Genomic DNA, 23,398 nt, shown 5'->3' with positions numbered 1-23,398 from the left:
TATTTTAGTATGTGTACTTTCATAGTACATCGCATTAGTGCATTAGAGTCCTACTCTCTATCATTATTTATTCACCATTACTTCACCTTGAAGTGTTAAGAAGACAATTACCTTAGAGTATATAAGATAGTTTTTTTAAAGTTAATATCTTATTACTACAGATTTTTATAGTTCACTTCCATATCTTTAAATAAGCATTAATGATGCAATGCTTCACTGTAGTCATTGACAAAGTAAATATTGTATTTCAGTGAGAGTAAAAGAGACCTCTATACTTATATGTTTTGTATACTTAAAGAATAAGTTTATTTAGTACATTTCCATAATCTTACATTTTCCTGAATTTTACACAATTTCTCCTGGTCCCTTGAAAATGTAAAATTTGGCTTCTACTGTACCTAATTTCAGAGTTAAAAACTCTCACTGCCCAACACCAACCAGGTATCATCACACCATGTAACAACCCCAAATTGATTAACAGCATTGGAAGAGTACTTTAGGAAAATATACTGAGCTGAGGAACCACCTGAAGACTTTATCAGTCTTATGTTGCAAAAAGCCAAAATATTAGAAATAGACCAGACAAAGATGGAGATGCTTAACTCACTAATAACAACAGCAGGGATATCGGGCATAATTAAAATAACTGGCCGTGCATAAATCACCCATAATATACATAACGTATAAATAAAGTTGCAATGTTTCTGGTGGAATAGATAATGACCTTGCAGATTTATACACTACTCTAATCCCTAGACCGAATAAAAACCCCACTATGTCATGTTAACCTTAAAATAGTTTCTAAGATACTGGTCTAGAAATGTATAAATGTCTTTAAAATGGATATTTAGTATAATGTAGAGAGTGTCTAAAACAATTTGCAGTTGGCTTTCATTTTTTATTTCTTTTTTTTGTTATTGCAATTTTAGCAATCTGGTTGCTAGGATGCAAATTACCCTAGCAACCATGCACTGATTTGAATAAGAGACTGGAATATGAATAGGATAGAGCCTGAACAGAAATATAAGTAATAAAAAGTAGCATTAACTATAAATGTGTAGCCTTACAGAACATTTGTTTTTTAGATGGGGTCAGTGACCCTTATTTGAAAGCTGGAAGTTAGAAGAAGGCAAATATTTCAAAAACTATAAAAAAGTAAAAATAAAGGCCAAAGCAAAATATTCTTAGAATTAGCCATTGTATTACAAGTTTAAGTGAACCACCCCTTTAACAAAGCACCAGCTAAGCTTTTCTGCAAAGAACAGTCAACATGGGGAATTAGGATGGCAATAATGGCTACAATAATTTTTGCTAGGGACAATGAAAGTAGAGGATTCCCTTTGAGCCTTGAGACAAAGAGGCATTTGATAAAATGTTATGGCTACTTTACTTCAGTGTTCATATTAGATTGCTGGGTGACACCTTCACATATTGCATCAGAAAAATATACACTCATGTACAAATTAAGCTTCTTATCAATGGCACCCTAAGCAACCCAATATACATAAATAGAGGATGCCTCCTCTTCCTTCTTTTATTTAACCTAACATTAGGCCCACTCATTAGGCTCCTTTGAGATATGACAGCATTCCAAGGCATCAAAATCAGATCACATAAAACAAAACTTACAGCATTTTGTTATATATAAAACAAAGCCAAGATAGGGCCTGCCACACTTCCTATCCTACATCCATCAATATGGCCAAGTCTTTGAGTATTGCATAAACATTGATGAATTTGAAATATTACTATTGAGGAACCCTGATGGTGTATAAAATACAGCTTTAAATGGGCCAACAATATAATCACTTACTTTAGCAGATAAACACAGAAGAATACACAAAATATATATGCATATAACATTACATATTGCATACAGGAGATTGTACAAGAAGCAAAATGATGACAAGCACATCACATATGTCATACTCTGCCTGCCTTATTCTACCTGTATGTGCTATACTTTGCCTGTGTGTTCCATGTGCTATCTATGTGTTCCATATTCTGTTTGCCCTACTCTTAATATGTGTGTCATTTTCTGTCTGTGCTACACTGCCTGTGTTCCAGAAGCCTGCCATACTGCCTGCCCTATTCTGCCTGTATGTGCAATACTCTGCCTGTGATGCCTGTGTGTTTCATATTCTGCCTGCCAAACTCTATCTGTGCCCTACTCTGCCTGTGTGAGCCATACCCTTCCTGCCCTATTCTACTTGTGTTTGCTATACTCTACCTGCCTTATTCTGCCATACTCTGCCTGTCCTATTCTGACTAATTTTGCCATACTCTTCGTGTGTGTGCCACATTCTGTTTGCCCTACTCTGCCTGTGTGTGCCATACTCTGCCTGTCCTATTTTGCCTGTATGTGGAATACTCTGATTACCCTACTATGCCTGTGTGTGCCGTACTCTGTCAGTGTGTGCCATTCTTTTCCTGTCCTATTCTGCCTATATGTGCAATTCTGTGCTTGCTCGACTAAGCCTGTGTGTGTTGTAATTTGTCAGTGTGTGCCATACTTTGCCTGCCTTATTCTGTTTGTATGTGCCATAATCTACCTGCCCTAGCCTGCCTATATGTGCAATAATCTACTTGCCTTAGTAAACCCATGTGTGCCATACTCTGCCTGACCAATTTTGCCTATGTGTGCCATACTCTGCCTGCCCTACACTGCATGTGTGTGCTCTATGTTGCCTGCCCTATGCCATTCGTGTGTTCCATATATCTGCCTGCCCTACTCTGTCTGTGTGTGCCTGCACTACCTTCCCTATGTTGCCTGTGTTTTCCATATTCTGCCTACCCCAATCTACCTGTTTGTGCCATACTCTGTGTGTGCCATACCCTGCCTGCTCTCCACTCACAATCCAGATAGTTAACATTGGATTGGATTAGTAACCATACACTTGTTGAAGAACAACTTCTTGGCCTTTGGCAGCTGAAAGATGTTGGAGTTTTTTTCTTTGATTTAAGATAAAATTTACCGGTTGGAAAGCCCTGCTACTAGACATGATTCTTTCCCAAATATAAATCTAGAAACCAGGGCCCAATGTAACTTTGCTTAGGTCCCCATTATCACTAATAGCAGCCCTAACATATGATATATTCTATAACAGCACCTATCACCTCCTAAAACAAACTGGTACTGACCAATATAAATGAGTTAAACCTTATATTTAGTACACATGCATTATTTCCCCCAAAATATGCCCCTAGCATGTCTGTGCTGCACTTACAGACCCCACCTTGCCTTACTGGAAAAGTTACTTTCAACATGATTAAAACATGTACTTAGTACAAATTCAAAATCATTTCCCATCATATATGTTCCTAGTGTAACTGTGCTACACTTACCTCTGATCTAAAGCTGCATCTGACAATCTTGTAACTGTCACAACTGTTTCCAACTGTCACTTTGTAGTTCAACTACAGCTACAATCTGCAGGTTGGAAAGCCCCGCTCTAAAGTATTACGGATTCCTGCTTATCTTACTGAAAAAGTTACTATACACACTTCAAACATGATAAAAATATGATTTAGTACAAATGCAATGCCATTTCCCTTAATATGTGCCTCTAGTGCGTCTATGCTGTTCTTAACTCTGATCTAAAGCTGCAGTTGACAATCTTGTAACTGTCCCTTTGCCATTCAACTACAGCTTCAATCTGCAGATTGCAAAGCCCTGCTCTAAAATGTTACTGATTTCAGCTTATCTAACTGGAGATATGACTATACACACTTTAAACATCAAAACATGATTTAGTACAAATGCAATGTCAGGAGGCATAGTAGGTATCGTCAAACTGCACATGGATGCTTTTAGATCTGGGTTGGTGTGACAGCCTTGGGCATTTGTTGAAACACAAGCTGCTCCCAGTGTCCAAATCAGCAAATTAACTAAAAAAAATCACTCTGACAAAAACTAAGACCAAAGGGCACATCCACATTCTAACAACTCTATGGTAAGATCCACCCCCTTGAAGTAAGGAAAATTGGTGGTGTCCCTACCTGGGAAAACTTCATTATGTTGAGCTGGCAGACTGATTGCCAGTAGCTGAAGAGAGATAAAATCCTGTTGCCTTCACTGCATTCTCTTTCCAATAGTCAGTTTCTCCCACAGCCAGTACCAGGGCATGATGGGAAAGTGTTTAGCCAATCAGTAAGGTGTCCTTAGATATGTGGTGGATGGAGCTTCATAGTCAATACCAGGATACTAGGAAAGAGAGCTTAACCAGTAAGGAAGTTGGGCTAAACCACTAACTAAAATAAGAAGGGATGGCAGTTAAGCTGTGAGTGCAGAAGTGTCAGAATCATTGCAAACATAATTCATGTTGTTGATGTCAGTTCTAGCCTGATAGGTAGATGTTATTGCATGCTGATAGCTAATCCCACTCTGTGGAGAGCCCAATTATGAACTGCTGGTAGATTTACAGTGTATTTACATGCCATAGGTAGTCCTGTCAAGTGGTACAGATTTAATATGATGGCCATTTTGATCTGATTATGGAAATCAGGAAATCCCCCATTTTTCGAATATATGTTTATTTAGATGGTGTATAAAATACAGCTTTAAATGGGCCAACAACACAATCACTTACTTTAGCAAAATAAATCCATAAGAATTCACATAAAATATATGCATGCAAAAATCACATATTGCATACAGGAAATTCTTCAGGAAACCAAAACGATGGCAAGCACATCACCTTTCTTTTGACAATCTATTAAAATTGCTCTCCAAAATATTATTCAAACTATAAAACCTGAATTGACATCACAAAAAGACACACGAAAACTAAATCTATATTTTAGGGAGTTCCTCTTGAACAAGAAGAAACCTTAAGAATTAGCCTTAAAAAAACTATACTAGGGGACCCTTTATGGGGTCAAACAGTATAATATACTACTGTAATGGTTACACTCAGACATCTAAAAGATTGTCTACATGAAACGGAGTTATATACATCACCATCATCATCATCATTTATTTATATAGCGCTGTCAAGATACGCAGTGCTTCACAAGAACAACAATTTATTCCACACTCACTTTGAACACTACATATGTGCAAACAGGAACATCCAAGCAAGATAGATAATCCTCTACTGTACATAATATGGAAACCAGCTACTGAGACAACCTGAATAGCTGCCACATTCTTTATCTACCCTTGCTGAATAGCCCAGACTTTCAGAGTGGACAATCACTGGAATGTTCCAAATATAAATTCTTTAGATGGGGAATTGAAACAGGGAGCCTGCTGGTCAACGTAACTAAATCACAATCCAAAGCAAAATACATATTGAATTTACAAACCCCCGGGACCAACACTTCATGCAACAACCCTACATTGATTAATAGCATTTAGAGAGTAATGATATACTCTGCCGAGGAACCACTTAAAGAACTGATCAAACTAACAAAAATAGACCAGATGCAGAGGGAGATGTTAAATTTGCCAATAAGGACAGCAGATATATCAGGCCTAAAAAAGCACTGGTCACTCATAAATCACCAGGCCCAGCATAATATTATAAAATACTGAACCCACATATCATACACCTATTAACGAATGTCTATAATGCAAGAGAGGTGAAATAAATATTGACCTCATAGAAGCATACACTACACTAATCTGCAAACCAAACAGAAACCCCATACAAATGACCTCCTGCCATGTAATATTCCAGTTGAATGTCAACCTTAAAATTATATCTAAGATACTGGCCCGGAGACTTCAACTTTTGCTACTCATTTCTTAACAAAACACCAGCTAGGTTTTGTATGTAATCGGCATTTGACAATATTGGCTACAATTATTTCTGTTAGGGACAAGGAAAGTAGAAACCTCATTTTGAGCCTTAACACAGATAAAATCATATGGCCCTTTTTATCTCACTTACTCCATAATAGAAAAGCTAGGTAACATCTTCCTAACTTACATCAGCAAAACATATACTAATGGCCAAGCTAGGCTACTCACAAATGGCACCCTCAGAAATAGACTACTCATTTTCTGAAGTAGAAGACAGGGGTGTCCCCTCTGCCTTGCTTTGATTAATCTAACAAAAGACCCGCTCTAACAATAGGGGGTCTATTTGTGATTTTTTTTTAATATAAAAATATTTATTTTAGTACCATGCTGTTTGATTCTTTTAGTGTGCCATTGTTAAAAGAGTGTCAATAGTACCATTTAAAGCTACAGAGTCCGTTGACAGAATCATCAAAAAATAGAAAGAATGTAGCACTTGGGATTGGATTAGTACACATAAACTTGTTGAAGTACAAGCCCTTGGCAGCTGAAAGTGTTTGGGGTTTGTTGTTTTTACTTAAGATAAAATCTGGTTGGAAAGCCCTGCTATAATATGCTACTGAACCCACCTTGCCTTACTGGATATGTTATTAAACACACTGTCCTAAAGCAGAAACTTCTTCACCAAATATAAATCTCTACGACTCTAATGGGTGAAAAAAATTGTCACGTGTCAATAATTTGTCACGCATTTGCATTTTGGCAAATTTTCGCCTATCACTAGTGTTCTCCTTTTGGTCTGATGGAAGGGGTGTGATTATGAATCTCAGAACCTTTGAAAACGTAATGGTTCCTTTTATATATTTTTTGAAAAGTGCTGCTGAGTAGTACAAGTAAATTCTTGGGACCTGGGGTTTTCCCCTTACGAGAGCTTTCCGTAATTTGGAGGATTGTGAATTAGGGTTTTTTTCCAATTCTCTTTTTTATTATATTTTTTACATATTTAAAATGTAGTGGTACAGAAAAGAAATTAGGCATCAAGAAAAATGTATAAAATCAAATACAGTCCTTGCAATCATATAGAAGCAGAAAGAAAAAAGAGCAATCCAACTTCAACTTATTTTATTATGTGTACTTCCATAGTACATCGCATTAGTGCATTAGAGTCCTACTCTCTATCATTATTTATTCACCATTACTTCACCTTGAAGTGTTAAGAAGACAATTACCTTAGAGTATATAAGATAGTTTTTTAAAGTTAATATCTTATTACTACAGATTTTTATATTTCACTTCCATATCTTTAAATATTGTATTTCAGTGAGAGTAAAAGAGACCTCTATACTTATATGTTTTGTATACCTAAAGAATACGTTTATTTAGTACATTTCCCTAATTTTACATTTTCCTGAATTTTACACAATTTCTCCTGGTCCCTTGAAAATGTAAAATTGGGATTTTACTGTACCTAATTTCAGAGTTAAAAACACTCACTTCTCAAGACCCACCAGGTATCATCAGACCATGTAACAACCACAAATTGATTAACAGCATTGGAAGAGTACTTTAGGAAAATATACTGAGCTGAGGAACCACCTGAAGACTTTATCAGTCTTATGTTGCAAAAAGCCAAAATATTAGAAATAGACCAGACAAAGATGGAGATGCTTAACTCACTAATAACAACAGCGGGATATCGGGCATAATTAAAATAACTGGCTGTGCATAAATCACCCGGATTGTTTCTTTAAAATGTATATTTAGTATGATGTAGAGAGTGTCTAAAACAATTTGCAGTTGGCTTTCATGTTTTATTTCTTTTTTTTTGTTATTGCAATTTAAGCAATCTGGTTGCTAGGATGCAAATTACCCTAGCAACCATGCACTGATTTGCATAAGAGACTGGAATATGAATAGGATAGAGCCTGAACAGAAAGATAAGTAATAAAAAGTAGCATTAACTATAAATGTGTAGCCTTACAGAACATTTGTTTTTTAGATAGGGTCAGTGACCCCTATTTGAAAGCTGGAAGTTAGAAGAAGGCAAATATTTCAAAAACTATAAAAATGGAAAAAATAAAGGCCAAAGCAAAATATTCTTAGAATTAGCCATTGTATTACTAGTTAAAAGTTAACAGAATAGTGAACCACCCCTAACAAAGCACCAGCTAAGCTTTTACGCAAATGACAGTCAACATGGGGAATTAGGATGGCAATAACGACTACAATCATTTTTGCTAGGGACAATGAAAGTATTGGATTCCCTTTGAGCCTTGAGACAAAGAGGCATTTGATAAAATGTTATAACTATTTTACTTCAGTGTTCATATTAGATTGCTGGGTGAAACCTTCACATATTGCATCAGAAAAATATACACTCATGTACAAACTAAGCTTCTTATCAATGGCACCCTAAGCAACCCAATAGACATAAATAGAGGATGCCTCCTCTTCCTTCTTTTGTTTAACCTAACATTAGGCCCACTCCTTAGGCTCCTTTGAGATATGACAGCATTCCAAGGCATCAAAATCGGATCACATAAAAACAAAACTTACAGCATTTAGTTATATATAAAACAAAGCTGAAACAGGGCCTGTCACACTTCCTATCCTTCATCCAACAATATGGCCAAGTCTTTGAGTATTGCATAATCATTGATGAATTTGAAATATTACTATTGAGTAATAAAGGGAACCCTGATGGTGTATAAAATAAAGCTTTAAATGGGCCAACAACACAATCACTTACTTTAGCAGATAAACACAGAAGAATACACAAAATATACATGCATATAACATCACATATTGCATACAGGAGATTGTACAGGAAACAAAATGATGACAAGCACATTACATATGTCATACTCTGCCTGCCCTATTCTCCCTGTATGTGCTATACTTTGCCTGTGTGTTCCATATTCTGCTTCCATGTGCTATCTATGTGTTCCATATTCTGTTTGCCCTACTCTAAATATGTGTGTCATTTTCTGTCTGCGCTACACTGCCTGTGTTCCAGAAGCCTTCCATACTGCCTGCCCTATTTTGCCTGTATGTGCAATACTCTGCCTGTGATGCCTGTGTGTTTCATATTCTGCCTGCCCAACTCTATCTGTGCCCTACTCTGCCTGCCCTACACTGCCTGTGTGAGCCATACCCTTCCTGCCCTATTCTACTTGTGTTTGCTATACTCTACCTACCTTATTCTGCCATACTCTGCCTGTCCTATTCTGCCTAATTATGCCATACTCTTCTTGTGTGTGCTACATTCTGTTTGTCCTATTCTGCCTGTATGTGGAATACTCTGATTACCCTACTATGCCTGTGTGCCATTCTTTGCCTGTCCTATTCTGCCTATATGTGCAATTCTGGGCTTGCTCCACTAAGCCTGTGTGTGTTGTAATTTGTCAGTGTGTGCCATACTTTGCCTGCCTTATTCTGTTTGTATGTGCCATACTCTACCTGCCCTAGCCTGCCTATATGTGCAATAATCTACTTGCCTTAGTAAACCCATGTGTGCCATACTCTGCCTGACCAATTTTGCCTATGTGTGCCATACTCTGCCTGCCCTACACTGCATGTGTGTGCTCTATGTTGCCTGCCCTATGCCATTCGTGTGTTCCATATATCTGCCTGCCCTACTCTGTCTGTGTGTGCCTGCACTACCTTCCCTATGTTGCCTGTGATTTCCATATTCTACCTACCCCAATCTACCTGTTTGTGCCATACTCTGTGTGTGCCATACCCTGCCTGCTCTCCACTCACAATCCAAATAGTTAACATTGGATTGGATTAGTTACCATACACTTGTTGAAGAACAACTTCTTGGCCTTTGGCAGCTGAAAGATGTTGGAGTTTTTTGCTTTGATTTAAGATAAAATTTACCGGTTGGAAAGCCCTGCTACTAGACATGATTCTTTCCCAAATATAAATTTAGAAACCAGGGCCCAATGTAACTTTGCTTAGGTCCCCATTATCACTAATAGCAGCCCTAACATATGATATATTCTATAAAAGCACCTATCACCTCCTAAAACAAACTGGTACTGACCAATATAAATGAGTTAAACCTTATATTTAGTACACATGCATTATTTCCCCCAAAATATGCCCCTAGCATGTCTGTGCTGCACTTACAGACCCCACCTTGCCTTACTGGAAAAGTTACTTTCAACATGATTAAAACCTGTATTTAGTACAAATTCAAAATCATTTCCCATCATATATGTTCCTAGTGTATCTGTGCTACACTTACCTCTGATCTAAAGCTGCATCTGACAATCTTGTAACTGTCACAACTGTTTCCAACTGTCACTTTGTAGTTCAACTACAGCTACAATCTGCAGGTTGGAAAGCCCCGCTCTAAAGTATTACGGATTCCTGCTTATCTTACTGAAAAAGTTACTATACACACTTCAAACATGATAAAAATATGATTTAGTACAAATGCAATGCCATTTCCCTTAATATGTGCCTCTAGTGCATCTATGCTGTTCTTAACTCTGATCTAAAGCTGCAGTTGACAATCTTGTAACTGTCCCTTTGCCATTCATCTACAGCTTCAATCTGCAGATTGCAAAGCCCTGCTCTAAAATGTTACTGATTTCAGCTTGTCTAACTGGAGATATTACTATACACACTTTAAACATCAAAACATGATTTAGTACAAATGCAATGTCAGGAGGCATAGTAGGTATCGTCAAACTGCACATGGATGCTTTTAGATCTGGGTTGGTGTGACAGCCTTGGGCTTTTGTTGAAACACAAGCTGCTCCCAGTGTCCCAATCAGCAAATTAACTAAAAAAAATCACTCTAACAAAAACTAAGACCAAAGGGAACATCCACATTCTAACAACTCTATGGTAAGATCCACCCCCTTGAAGTAAGAAAAATTGGTGGTGTCCCTACCTGGGAAAACTTCATTATGTTGAGCTGGCAGACTGATTGGCAGTAGCTGAAGAGAGATAAAATCCTATTGCCTTCACTGCATTCTCTTTCCAATAGTCCGTTTCTCCCACAGCCAGTACCAGGGCATGATGGGAAAGTGTTTAGCCAATCAGTAAGGTGTCCTTAGATATGTGGTGGATGGAGCTTCATAGTCAATACCAGGATACTAGAAAAGAGAGCTTAACCAGTAAGGAAGTTGGGCTAAACCACTAACTAAAATAAGAAGGGGTGGCAGTTAAGCTCTGAGTGCAGAAGTGTCAGAATCATTGCAAACATAATTCATGTTGTTGATGTCAGTTCTAGCCTAATAGGTAGATGTTATTGCATGCTGATAGCTAATCACACTCTGTGGAGAGCCCAATTATGAACTGCTGGTAAATTTACAGTGGATTTACATGCCATAGGTAGTCCTGTCAAGTGGCACAGATTTAATATGATGGCCATTTTGATCTGATTATTTAAATCATGAAATCCCCCAGTTTTCGAATATATGTTTATTTAGATCACAAAAATATACACTCGTGTTCAAACTAAGCTACTCATAAATGGCATAATAACCAATCCAATAATTATAAATTGAGGTATGCCTCTTCTCTCTTCTTTTGTTTAACGTAAAATAAGGCCCTCTCCTTAGGCTCCTTTGAGAAATGACAGCATTCCAAGGCATCAAAATCGGATCACATGAAACAAAGCTTACAGCATTTTGTTATATATTACAAAGCCGGGCCTTCTATACATCCTATTCTTCATCCAACAATATAGATCAGTCTCTGGGTATTGCATAAACAATGCCTATAAAATATTACTATTGAGTTATAAAGGAAAACCCAAATGGTGTGGTGTATAAAATACAGCTTTAAATGGGCCAACAATACAATCACTTATTTTAGCAAATAAATCCAGAAGAATTCACATAAAATATATGCATACAAAATCACATATTGCATACAGGAAATTCTTCAGGAAACCAAACGATGGCAAGCACATCACCTTTCTTTTGACAATCTATTAAAATTGCTCTCCAAAATATTGTTCAAACTATAAAACCTGAATTGACATCACAAAAAGACACGAAAACTAAATCTATATTTTAGGGAGTTCCTCTTGAACAAGAAGAAACCAAGAAGTAGCCTTAAAAAAAACTATACTAGGGGACCCTTTATGGGGTCAAACAGTATAATATACTACTGTAATGGCTACACTGAGACATCTAAAAGATTTTCTACATGAAACTGAGTTATATACATCACAAGAACTACAATTTATTCCACACTCACTTTGAACACTACATATGTGCAAACAGGAACATTCAAACAAGATAATAGATAATCCTCTACTGTACACAATGGTGAAAACCAGCTACTGAGACAACCTGAATAGCTGCCACATTCTTTATCTACCCTTGCTAAATAGCCCAGACTTTCAGAGTGGACAATCACTTACAGCAATGCTGTCCAATTTATATGGTACAGAGGGCCGGAATTTTTCTAATCTACATAGTGGAGGGCCAATAATGGAAGCCACTCCCTGTTTATAGACCACACCCACTTTAAACCACACCCATGTTACCGCAAGACCATGTCCACATTAATAGCACACCAAAAAAACAGACGGTTAGTGCTCACTGCAGGGATCAGGGCTGGAACTAGGGGTAGGTAGAGTAGGCAGCTGTCTAGGACGCCACTATTGAGGCGCACAATTTTAATGTCTTGTTTTTTTCAATTTTTCAAGCGTTATTTAATCATTTGTTTCAGTAATCATGGTCACTCAGTTGGGTGGAACCCCCCTCCTTCACTTTCTCCCTCTTGCCAGCAAGTAAAGCTCCTTCTGTGCGGTGTAGCAGTGCAGTGCGACATGCGTATACCCGTCAAAGACGTCACTGATGCTATTGGGTGGCAGAGAGAGGCAGAGAGCTGGCGGCCTGCTTGGTGTGGCTCCCGGTTGCTGCTCTCAGCCTTGCCTTCCTGCTGGCACAGCCAGGTACAGATTTGGGCCGGGGCCATATGTTTGCTGTTGCTGCTGGGCTGGGCACTGGCACAGGTACATAAATACTTGGTGGCAATTTGATGTGATCAGATTTATTTTTGGCTGCTGCTGGCACAGGTACAGATTGGGGGCAATATGATGGCTGCAGTGCTGGAGGGCTGTATGATGGATGGCTGCTAGGCTTGCTGGTACAGGTATGGGGGGGTAGTATAATGGATGGCTACTGCCACAGGTACAGGGTGGGCTGTATTATGGATGGCTGCTGGTACAGGGGGCAGTAATATAAATGAAAAAGTGTTGAACATTTTCTTATGTTAAAAAAGTTGTCATATTAAAACATACCCTTATATCCATATGCCTCCTCCCCTGTGTATAATACAGTACCCCAGCATATGATTAAACACCTTAGGGGCCCCTAACAATAATTTTTAAATGCTAACAAACCCCCAGAACAAATACCAGGCTTGTGTTCCATAGGGAACATAGGTCAGGCAGAGTATGGCAAACACAAGGTACAAAGAGCAGACAAAGTATAGCACACACAGGGAGCATAGGGAAGACAGAACAGTACAGGACCAGGACCAGTCTAATATGTACTACATACAGTGACACAGTGCTAGTGCCCCATTAGCATTTTGAATAAGATGTGAACAATACAGGGCTTTAGGATATAAACAATAGAGGTGTCACAGGTGTGAACAATAGAGGGGATTAGTGATGGGCAAATTTATTCCCCAGGCACGAATTTGCGGCAAAACCCCCGTGAAAATTCGCTTACGCTGCCGTCTGAAAAAAAAAGAGGCCGGAGTCAAAAATGAGACGCCGGCGAATTTTTCGCCATTTCGCGGGAAATTCTCGCATTTTTCGGCGAATCGAAACGGCACAAATTCGCCCATCACTACAGGGGATTAGTCTGAATTTGATGTTTAAACAATGCAGGGGCCAGTTAATCTCTGTAGTGATACCTTTTAAACCTTACAAATGGTAAGCAGACACAGCAGGCAGACTTTGATGTGGAGGGCCACATGAATGGGGGTTGCGGGCCGCCAGTTGGACAGCCCTGATTTACAGTATACAAGGAATGTAACAGGGAAGGGGTGACAACTATATGACAACTCACATTTACTGGGAACCAAAAAACACTTAAAAAGGCACAAAAGCAGAGTATCCCTCCTTATCCAAAAACATTTTTCCTTTCTTCAAACACAAACATTTACCACTAGAACTATTAAGTGTCTGTCTGGAGCCATATGCAGCCTGTGCCCCCCCGTGTGGCCCTCCTTTAAAATCTGGATGCTGTGACTGTTCACCTTTGTATAAGATTTAAAAGGTTTCAGAATTTAGATTAATTGACCCCTGCATTGTTCACACATAAGATTCAGAATGTAAAAGTCCTGCATTGTTATTCATACCTGCAATCCCCTGTATTGTTCACACCCATAAGGGTGGGGCAGACGGGGAGATTTAGTCGCCTGACGACTAATCGCCTCTTCTGCGGGTGACAATCTCCCCGAACTGCCTTCCGTCTGCCTGGTTGAATGAAGAATTGCCTGCGCTGCGCAGAAGAGGCGATTAGTCGCTAGGTGACAAAATCTCCCCGAATCTACCCGTCTGCCCCAACCCTAAAACCCTGTATTGTTCACACCTGTAAAATCCTATATTGTACACATTTCAGACTATAATGGCCCACGTTGTTGCTGGCATTGTGCCACTGTACAGTAGTATAGTATGTATTGTTCATTTTAGGGTCAGTCCACATGAGAAGATTTGGGGAGATCAGTCGCCCCAGCGGCAATCTCCCCGAACTGCCTTCCCCCTGCCCTCCGCCGGCTGATATATCCATATTTTGCCTGCCCTATGCTATCTATGCATGCCATATTCTGCATGTGTGTGACACACACTTCTTGCCCTATGCTGCCTGTTTTTCCATAGTCTGCCTTCCCTATGCTAAGTGTATCATACCCTGCTTCCACATGCTATCTGTGTGTTCCATATTCAGTCTGTCCTACTCTACATATGTGTGCCATTTTCTGTTTGCCCTACACTGCCTGTGTTCCACATTCTGCCTTCCCTACTGCCTGTCCTATTCTGCCTGTTCAATACTCTGCCTGCGCTAATTTTCCTGTGTTTGACATATTCTGCATATTCTATTCGGCCTGTGTGTGCCATGCTTTGCCTGCCCTATGCTGCAGGTGTGCGCCATGCTCTGCCTACGTGTGCCATACTCTGCTTGTCCTATGTTACCTGTGTGTTCCATATTGTGCTTGCACTATGCTGCCTTTATGTTTCATATTCTGACTTTCCTATTCTGCTTGTGTTTTCTATACTCTACCTGCCCTATTCTGCCATACTCTGCCTGTGTGTGCCATACTCTTACTGTCCTATTCTACCCTTATGCAGAATACTCTGCTTCCCTACTATGCCTGTGGGTGTGCCCTACTCAGTCATTGTGTACCCTACTCTGCCTGCCCTATTCTGCCTGTATGTACAATAATCTGCTTGCCCTACTAAACCTGTGTGTGCCATTCTCTGCTTGCCCTATACTGCATGTGTGTGCTATGCTCTGCCTGCCCAATGCTGTCTGTGTGTGCCATACACCACCTTCCCTGTGCTGCCTGTGTTTTCCATATTCTGCTTACCCCAATCTACCTGTTTGTGCCATATTCTGCCTGTTTGTGTCATACTCTTCTTGCCTCTATGCTGCCTGTTTGTGTCATGCTCTTCTTGCATCTATGCTGCCTGTTTGTGTCATACTCTTCTTGCCTCTATGCTGCCTGTGTGTTCCATATTTTCCCTGACCTGTTCTTCCTGTGTGTAAAATACTCTGCTTGCCCTACAATGCCTATACAGTATGTGCCATACTCTGTCTGTGTATGCTGTACCCTTTGAGTGTGTGCCATACATTGCCTGTCCTATTCTGCTTGTATGTGCGATACTACCTATACTCCCCTATTCTGTATGTGCAATACTCTGCTTGCCCCACTTAACCTTTGTGTGCCATACTCTGTCTGCTCAATTTTGCCTGTGTGTTCCATATTGTGTCTGTCCTATGCTGCCTGTGTGTTTGTATCCTTCCTGCTCTACTCTATCTATGTGCCCTATTCTGCTTGCCCTATTGTGCCTGTATGTGCCATACCCTGCCTGCCCTATTCTGCCATACTCAGCCTGTCCTATACTGCCTTTTTTTGCCATGCACTTCCTGTCTGTGCCACATTCTGTTTGCCCTACTCTGCTTATGTGTGGCATACTCTGTCAGTGTATGCCATACTTTGCCTGTCATATTCTGCCTGTATGTGAAATAATGTGCTTGCCCTTCTAAACTTGTTTGTGACATACTCTGCCTGCCTTACACTGCATGTGTGTGCTATACTCTGCCTGCCCTACGCTGTCCGTGTGTTCCATATTCTGCCTGCCCTACTCTGTCTGTGTGTGCCATATACTATCTTCCCTATGCTGCCTGTGTTTTCCATTTTCTGCTTACCACAATCTACCTGTTTGTGCCATACTCTGCCTGCCCTGTTCTCCCTGTATACGTTACCTGTGTGCTCCATATTTTGCCTGCCATACTCTGTCTGTGTCCCATGCACTACCTTCCCTGTGCTGCCTGTGTTTTCCATGTTCTACCTACCCCATCTACCTGTTTGTGCCATAATCTGCTTGTGTGTTCTATACGCTGCTTGTTGTATGCTGCCTGTGTGTTCTATATTCTGCCTGCCCTAATCTGCCTATGTTCCACATTGTGCCTGCCCTACTCTACTTGTGTGTGCCATACTCTGCCTGCCCTGTTCTCCCTGTATGTGCTATACTTTGCCTGTGTGTGCCATACTCTACCTGCCATATTCTACCTGTATGTGCAATACTCTGCTGGCACTGATCTGTCTGTTTGCCATACTCTGCCTGTTCTATTATGCCTGTATGTGCCATAATCTGCCTGCCCCATGCTGACTGTGTGTCCCATACTCTGCCTGTGTGTGCCATTCTCTGTTTGCCCTGTGTTGCCTGGGTGTTCCATATTGTGCCTGCCATACCCTGCATGTGTGTTTCATATTTTTTCTGCCCTACTCTATCTTTTTCTGCCCTGCCCTGACTGCTCTATGCTCCCTGTGTGTGCCAACCCCTGCCTGCCCTCAACTCACAATCCAAATAGTTAACATTGGATTGGATCAGTAACCATACACTTGTTGAAGAACAACTTCTCAGGTGTGTGCTTTGTTGCTTTGACTTAATCAAAAATCTGCAGGTTGGAAAGCCTGCTACTGGACATGTTATGATATTCACTGTTCCAAAGCAGTAGATTCTTCCCCAAATATAAATCTAGGAACTAGGGCCCAATGTTACTTTACTTATGTGCCCTCCATCACTAATAGCAGCCCTAACGTATGATATATTCTATAAAAGCACCAACATCTCCGGGTGACCATTCCAATCTAAATGATTTAAACCTGATTTAGTACACATGAATTATTTTCCCCAAAATGTGTCCCTAGCATGTCTGTGCTGCACTTACTGACTCCACCTTGCCTTACTAGAAAAGTAACTTTACATACTTTCAACATGATTAAAACCTGATTTAGTACAAATTCCCAGATTTCCCATCATATGTGCTCCTAGTGTGTCTGTACAATTCCCAGATTTCCCATCATATGTGCTCCTAGTGTGTCTGTACAATTCCTAGATTTCCCATCATATATGTTCCTAGTGTGTCTGTACTGCACTTACCTCTGATCTAAAGCTGCATCTGACAATCTTGTAACTGTCACTAGTGTTTCCAACTGTCACTTTGTATTTCAACTACAGCTACAATCTGCAAGTTGGAAAGCCCTGCTATAAAGTGTTACTGATTCCAGCTTGTCTTACTGAAAAAGTTACTATACACACTTAAAACATGATTAAAACCTGATTTAGTACAAATGAAATGCAATTTACCCTAATATGTGTCTTTAGTGCATCTATGCTGCCAATAACTCTGATTTGAAGCTGCATCTGACAATCTTGTAACTGTCTCTTTGTAGTTCAACTACAGCTATAATCTGCAAGTTGCAAAGCCCTGCTCTAAAGTATTACTGATTCCAGCTTGTCTCACTGGAGATATAACTATACACACTTTAAACATTAAAACATGATTTAGTACAAATACAATGTCAGGGGAAATAGAAGTTATCGTCAAACTGCACATGGATGCTTTTTAGATCTGGGTTGGCATGACAGCCTCTGGCTTCAGTTTCAATGCAAGCTGTTCCCAATGTACAAATCCGCAAATTGGGGATGTAACTAAAAATGACTCTGACAAAAACCTAAGACCAAAGGGCACATCCCCAATCCATCAACTTTATGGTAAGATCCACCCCCTTGAGGTAAAGGATTTTGGTTGTGTCCCTACCTGGGAAACTTCATTATGTTGAGCTGGCAGACTGATTGTCAGTAGCTGATGGGAGATAAATCCTATTCGCTTTACTGCCTTCTCTTGCAAACATTCAGTTTCTCCCACAGTCAGTACCAGGGCATGATGGGAAAGTGTTTAGCCAATCAGGAAGGTGTCCTTAGACATATGGTGGATGGAGCTTCATAGTCAATACCAGGACACTAGGAAAGAGAGACTAACCAGTAAAGAAGTTGGGCTAAACCACTTGCTAAAATAAGAAGGGGGGCAGTTAATCTTTGAGTGCAGAAGTTTCATAATCATTGCAAACATAATTCATGTTGCTGGTTTCATTGTTAGCCTGATAGGTACAGGTATGGGGCCTGTTATCCAGAATGCTTGGGACCTGGGACTTTCCAGATAACAGATAACACTTTCCATAATTTGGATCTTTGTACCCTAAATTACTAAAACATCATGTAAATATTAAATAATCCCAACAGCCTAGTTTTGCTTCCTATAAGGATGAATTATATCTTATTTTCAATCAAGGCAATGTCTTAGTATTACAGAGAAAAAGGAAAATCATTTAAAATGTTTGAATTATTTGGATAAAATGGAGTTTATGGGAGATGGCCTTCTGTAATAGTGTTTTCTGGATATCGGGTTTCCTGATAACTGATCCCATATCTGTAGTTATTACATGCTGATAGCTAATCCCACTCTGGATAAGCTCAATTATGTAATGTGCTTAATTTGTTTTATTTGTTGTTTATAAAAACCAAACCACCAACATGGATTTTTGTTGCTTAGTTGTTATCAAGTTCAAGGTACTGTTTTATTATTACAGAGAAAATAGAAATTATTTTTAAAAATTCAAACTGACGGTTTAAGAATGAACTCTAAAGCTGATGGTCTTCCCATTAAAACAACTGGAATCCCATACCTGAACTATGAATTGGTGTAATTTACTCAATCCAATGGGAAGCTTGTGAATTGTTTTTTAATTAAATTTTTTAAAAAATATTTTAAGATGTTGGGGTAAAAAAATAAGAAAAGATTCTGGTGATCAAGTAAATATATATAAACTCAAATACAGCCATTATAATCATATAGAAGCAGAAGGAAAAAATAATAATACAACAACAACATATTTTAGTATGTGTACTTTTTTATTAGTATATTGCATTAGTGCATTAGATAAATTATCTTGTGAGATTCTGTCCTATAAGATACTGTATTTTTACTTTAAGTTCATATTATCATATTTAAGTTTCCTTATCTTAAAATGAGCACAAGCTTTCTCTTTTTTCTGCAATAATCTCCATAGATCTTAAATTCTCACTCACATTATACCAATCATCTACATTTATAATAATCTTTTGTTTAGTTAGTGGATCTGAGATTTCTCTTGAGGTATGTGTGCCATATATAGTGAATAAAGTACCCCCTTATTGTAAAATAAAAGGATATTATAAGTCACTGAGGAGTTCCATGACCATTTGGCAGAGTGCTTTTACACAGGTCATGGAATTCCAAGATCTCCAACACAGCATACATATAACATTTCCAGTTCATTTCTAAAGTATTGCTCCCTATCTTAATAATACAACAGCAACATGTTTGCTATAAATTAAATGCAAGCAGTGGCATTACTGCCGGGGAAAGAAACCATGGCTGCAGGGAGCCCACAGACAGAGTAAGAAAAAACCTGCGCCCCCTTACAGGCAACGATCATCATTTGGACCCCCACCCATAGCCATTAATCTCTGTTCCAGACCCCGTTTCTTGTTACAGACTAGCCATTTGTATATCTAGGGCTAAAGCTGGAGAAGAGAAGGCAAAGTTATACCAGAAGTAAGGCAGCAACATCTCTGCTGAGCTCACCTTGTACCTAAATCAGTGGCCAACATGGTTGGCCAATTTTGGATGATCAGTTCTAGTGATCATTTTAAACATCTCCACTGGTTTATAAGTCTCACAAATTTACAGATTTCAACAACCTGGACTGGCTCAAAAGGATCATCTTTTCTAAAAGGGTGCAGTTTTGGTGTCTTGGAGCAGATTGTGGGCAAGGTTTTTGGTCAGGAAACCATGATGCCTGATCATCTGGATATACATGATACAGGTATGGGATCCGTTGTCCAGAAACCCATTATCCAGAAAGCTCAGAATTACAGAAAGTCAGTCTCCCATAGTTTTATCCAAAATAATCCAAATTAATCCAAATTTTAAAAATGCTTTAATTTTCTCTGTAATTATTAAACAGTACCTGATACTTGATCCAAACTTAGATATAATTAATCCTTACTGGAAGCAAAACCATCTTATTGGGTTTATTTAATGTTTTTATGATTTTCTAGTATACTTGAGTATTGTCCAATGGAGGACTGTGGGTAAAGAGACAATTTAAAGAGACAAAAATAATTGGCTGGTGGTGAGGGCCAGTAATGGTGACTGTCAAAGTAAGGGGCTGATTGGAGAAGGACAGAAATGGGGGGGTGGTGGTGAGGACCAAAGATAGGGCTGAAAGAAAGGGTCAGATGTAGCTCATCATAAATGGGGGAGCAATGGTGCGAGCCAAAGTTAGTGGTTGATGGAGAGGGTCAGAAATAGTTGCTAATGGAAATGGTAGACCAAGGCTATGGCAAAAAAATAATGGGGGAGGGGGTTATTGGGGAGGGTTTAGAGGGATTAGAGGTGAAGGCCATAGACTGATGAAGAGATCAGCATTTAGAGACCCAGAGTTAGGGGGCCAATGGTGAGGGCCAAGAATAGGAGCAGATGGAGAGGGGCCGAGTTCCTCAGAAAATTATAATAGAGCTGAGGGCTAGAAGACCAGGGGTGCTGGTAAGGACCTCACCCTCAAAAGCTATTAACTATATGTGAGAATTTGTCATTTTGTTTATCTGCAGGTTTATATTATGACCTTTTTTTATCTTTTAGAACTGGACCTGAAAATGTGAGAATGCAAGAGTTATTGGAGTGGATATATACGCTGGATTGCTTTCTACCATATGTAAGCAGCAATAGTCTAGGAACTATTTACCTTTATAGATAGTACTTATGCAGTGCACTGGTATATCTACTGTATGTGTGTTTTGTAACAAATAAGCATCCTGAAGTTATCCAGAAAGTAAAATAGTTGGACAAATGTATTTTATTGAAGCCTGTATTAGCCTTCTGAAGAGGGTGCAAAAATCAGTTGTGCAAGTTTGTGCTTGAAGTTGTAGTTGAACTACAAGGAAGCACACATAAGTATATAAAGTACAGTAGTGCAGCACACACTGGGTGTAATTGTGAAAAATGTAATGTTAACATTGAGTGAGTGTGCACAAACATGAACCAAAAATTATCCTTTACCAACCCTGTGAGTAGAAAAAAGAAAAACATTGTCACTGCCTCTGTTAAGATGAGGTGTCCCTTTTATATTCCCTTGCATAGAGTCCATGCAGCCCAGGTAGCTGTGTTGATCCTGGGTGCCATGTACTGAGGTTATGGTTCTTATTTCCTCCTTCAATTCTATCATTGAAGCAAGCTATACAGATTTCCAGTGTCTGGGGCCCTAGCTTACTATAATGCAAATCTGGCAACCCCTTCTTTGCTACTGCATATGGGGCCAGTTAAGGTTAATACTAAGACTAGTAGGGTAGGGTAGATCTAGGCACAGGGCCTGTTTTAGATGTTTAGATTGGTTTAATGCCAGCACATGGCCACTAGATGTGTGTTGGAGCGTTATAACATCTTCAACACGTGTCAGTAGTGGTACATTAGTTTTAGTATGAACGGCATAGATACCATCTCAAAGAATTCTGAAATTGATCTTTTGTGCTTTGGTTGCTAAATTCATCTTACAGTATGTGTTAATATAAAAGGCTTCTGCCAGGCTGCTTCAGAGAATGATGTCCCTAGCTTTTTTCTTAGTTCACAGCATAAGTAGGTTTGGGATTAAACCTTAAAGCATTTATAATTGTAGTTTAATTGAAACTATGAGTGTTTGAGGGCTATAATCTATTACCAGGGTCTCAAATTGTGTCACTGGGTCTTGTGTTACTTTCCCTCTGAGAGTCCTGTGGTACCAGTGAGAAAGCTGGGCATATTGGAACTATACTCCAGGGCCACCATCAGAAATCATGGGAGGCCCTACAACAACATTTTCTGGGCTCTCTGATGCCCGACCTCCCCTCCTCAGACCACAGTAAAAAGGCCACACAGACATCAGCACTAAAACAGTAAAAACAACCCCACACACACACACACAGAATTTATAAAAAAAAACGTTGGTGGTCAAGGCCCCATTCAAGTTAAAAAAGAAAATACTAGTTGCCAGGCCCCCTATAAGCTTTAAAATAGTTGAAAAATAAATTGTGGCCAGGGAACCCATAGAAGTTAATAATGGGGCAATATTCCATTCCCTCACTAATAGGTAAGACCAGGTATACTTAATCACAAGGTAATAAACCTACAGCAAGGCATATTTAAGAATTATAACTTATTTTAGATAACTTGATTGCTTAATATTTCAGTTATGTGAAATCGGTTGACCAAGTTTAGCTATAATGTAGATCACATATGTGCACACACAATGCACTACTCACAGTTCTTCTGTCATCACCTACTAAATTTGCCACATATATAATTTGATTAATCCACTCTGGAATGATAACATATTCAAGTCTTTAAATCTTAAATACTTAGATGAATTTTAAATAAGTTCACTGAAGTTCTAATGTAATTTCCACTTCATTAGTTTGGCTTTCTTTTAATTTATCCACTTCTTTCTACACTGGAATAGATAACAGAGTTCCCTCTGCCTGCACATGTGATACAGAATCACCAGCTATCAAATCTGGGGTGTATTTCTGAGGCAATATTCCCAGCAGGGCTTCTTGCAGCACAGTAACAAAAATACTGCAAAGGTTGCCGTAATGTGACAGATGTGCAGCGCAACTCCTGAAAAGACACAGAAAAAAATAAGAACATTTGTGAAGCCATAAACCAGGATAAAAGATTAAGTAAATTCTTTGTAGAAACTCTGTGACTCTTCCCATAATCTAAACAAAAATTTGGGAAAAAAACTAAAATAACTGTTTTGTTTTTTTTAAACACATATCAATACCCATAAAAAGTATGATTCTAAAAGTATTATCCACTGTTGAAATCTTTCAGGATTGGTGCAGAAAGACTGGTGATTTGCAAATGTAGTGCCGCTGTTCAAAAAGGGATCCAGTTCTCAGCCTCAAAACTATATTCCTGTTAGTTTGACGTTGGTTTAAGGAAAGCTACTTGAAGGGATTTTAAGGGATAAGATACTTGTCTTCATTGCAAATCATAATATTATGAGTTTATGCCAGCATGGTTTTCT

At 39.1% G+C, this 23,398-nt stretch overlaps 1 protein-coding gene across 1 annotated transcript in view; it reads left to right on the top strand.

The window, feature by feature from the left end:
• Positions 1–23,398, top strand: part of terf2.S (telomeric repeat binding factor 2 S homeolog) — a 125,802-nt gene that overhangs the window by 67,181 nt on the left and 35,223 nt on the right. The window contains exon 4 of the mRNA XM_041561176.1: positions 20,980–21,052. The gene's annotated coding sequence lies outside the window, so the exon portion shown is untranslated. The remainder of the gene's footprint in view (positions 1–20,979; positions 21,053–23,398) is intronic.

Source organism: Xenopus laevis, chromosome 4S (genome assembly GCF_017654675.1).
Source record: "Xenopus laevis strain J_2021 chromosome 4S, Xenopus_laevis_v10.1, whole genome shotgun sequence".
Lineage (NCBI taxonomy): Eukaryota > Metazoa > Chordata > Amphibia > Anura > Pipidae > Xenopus > Xenopus laevis.
The sequence above is the reverse complement of the archived record's forward strand: the minus strand, read 5'-3'. Positions and strand labels throughout refer to the sequence as shown.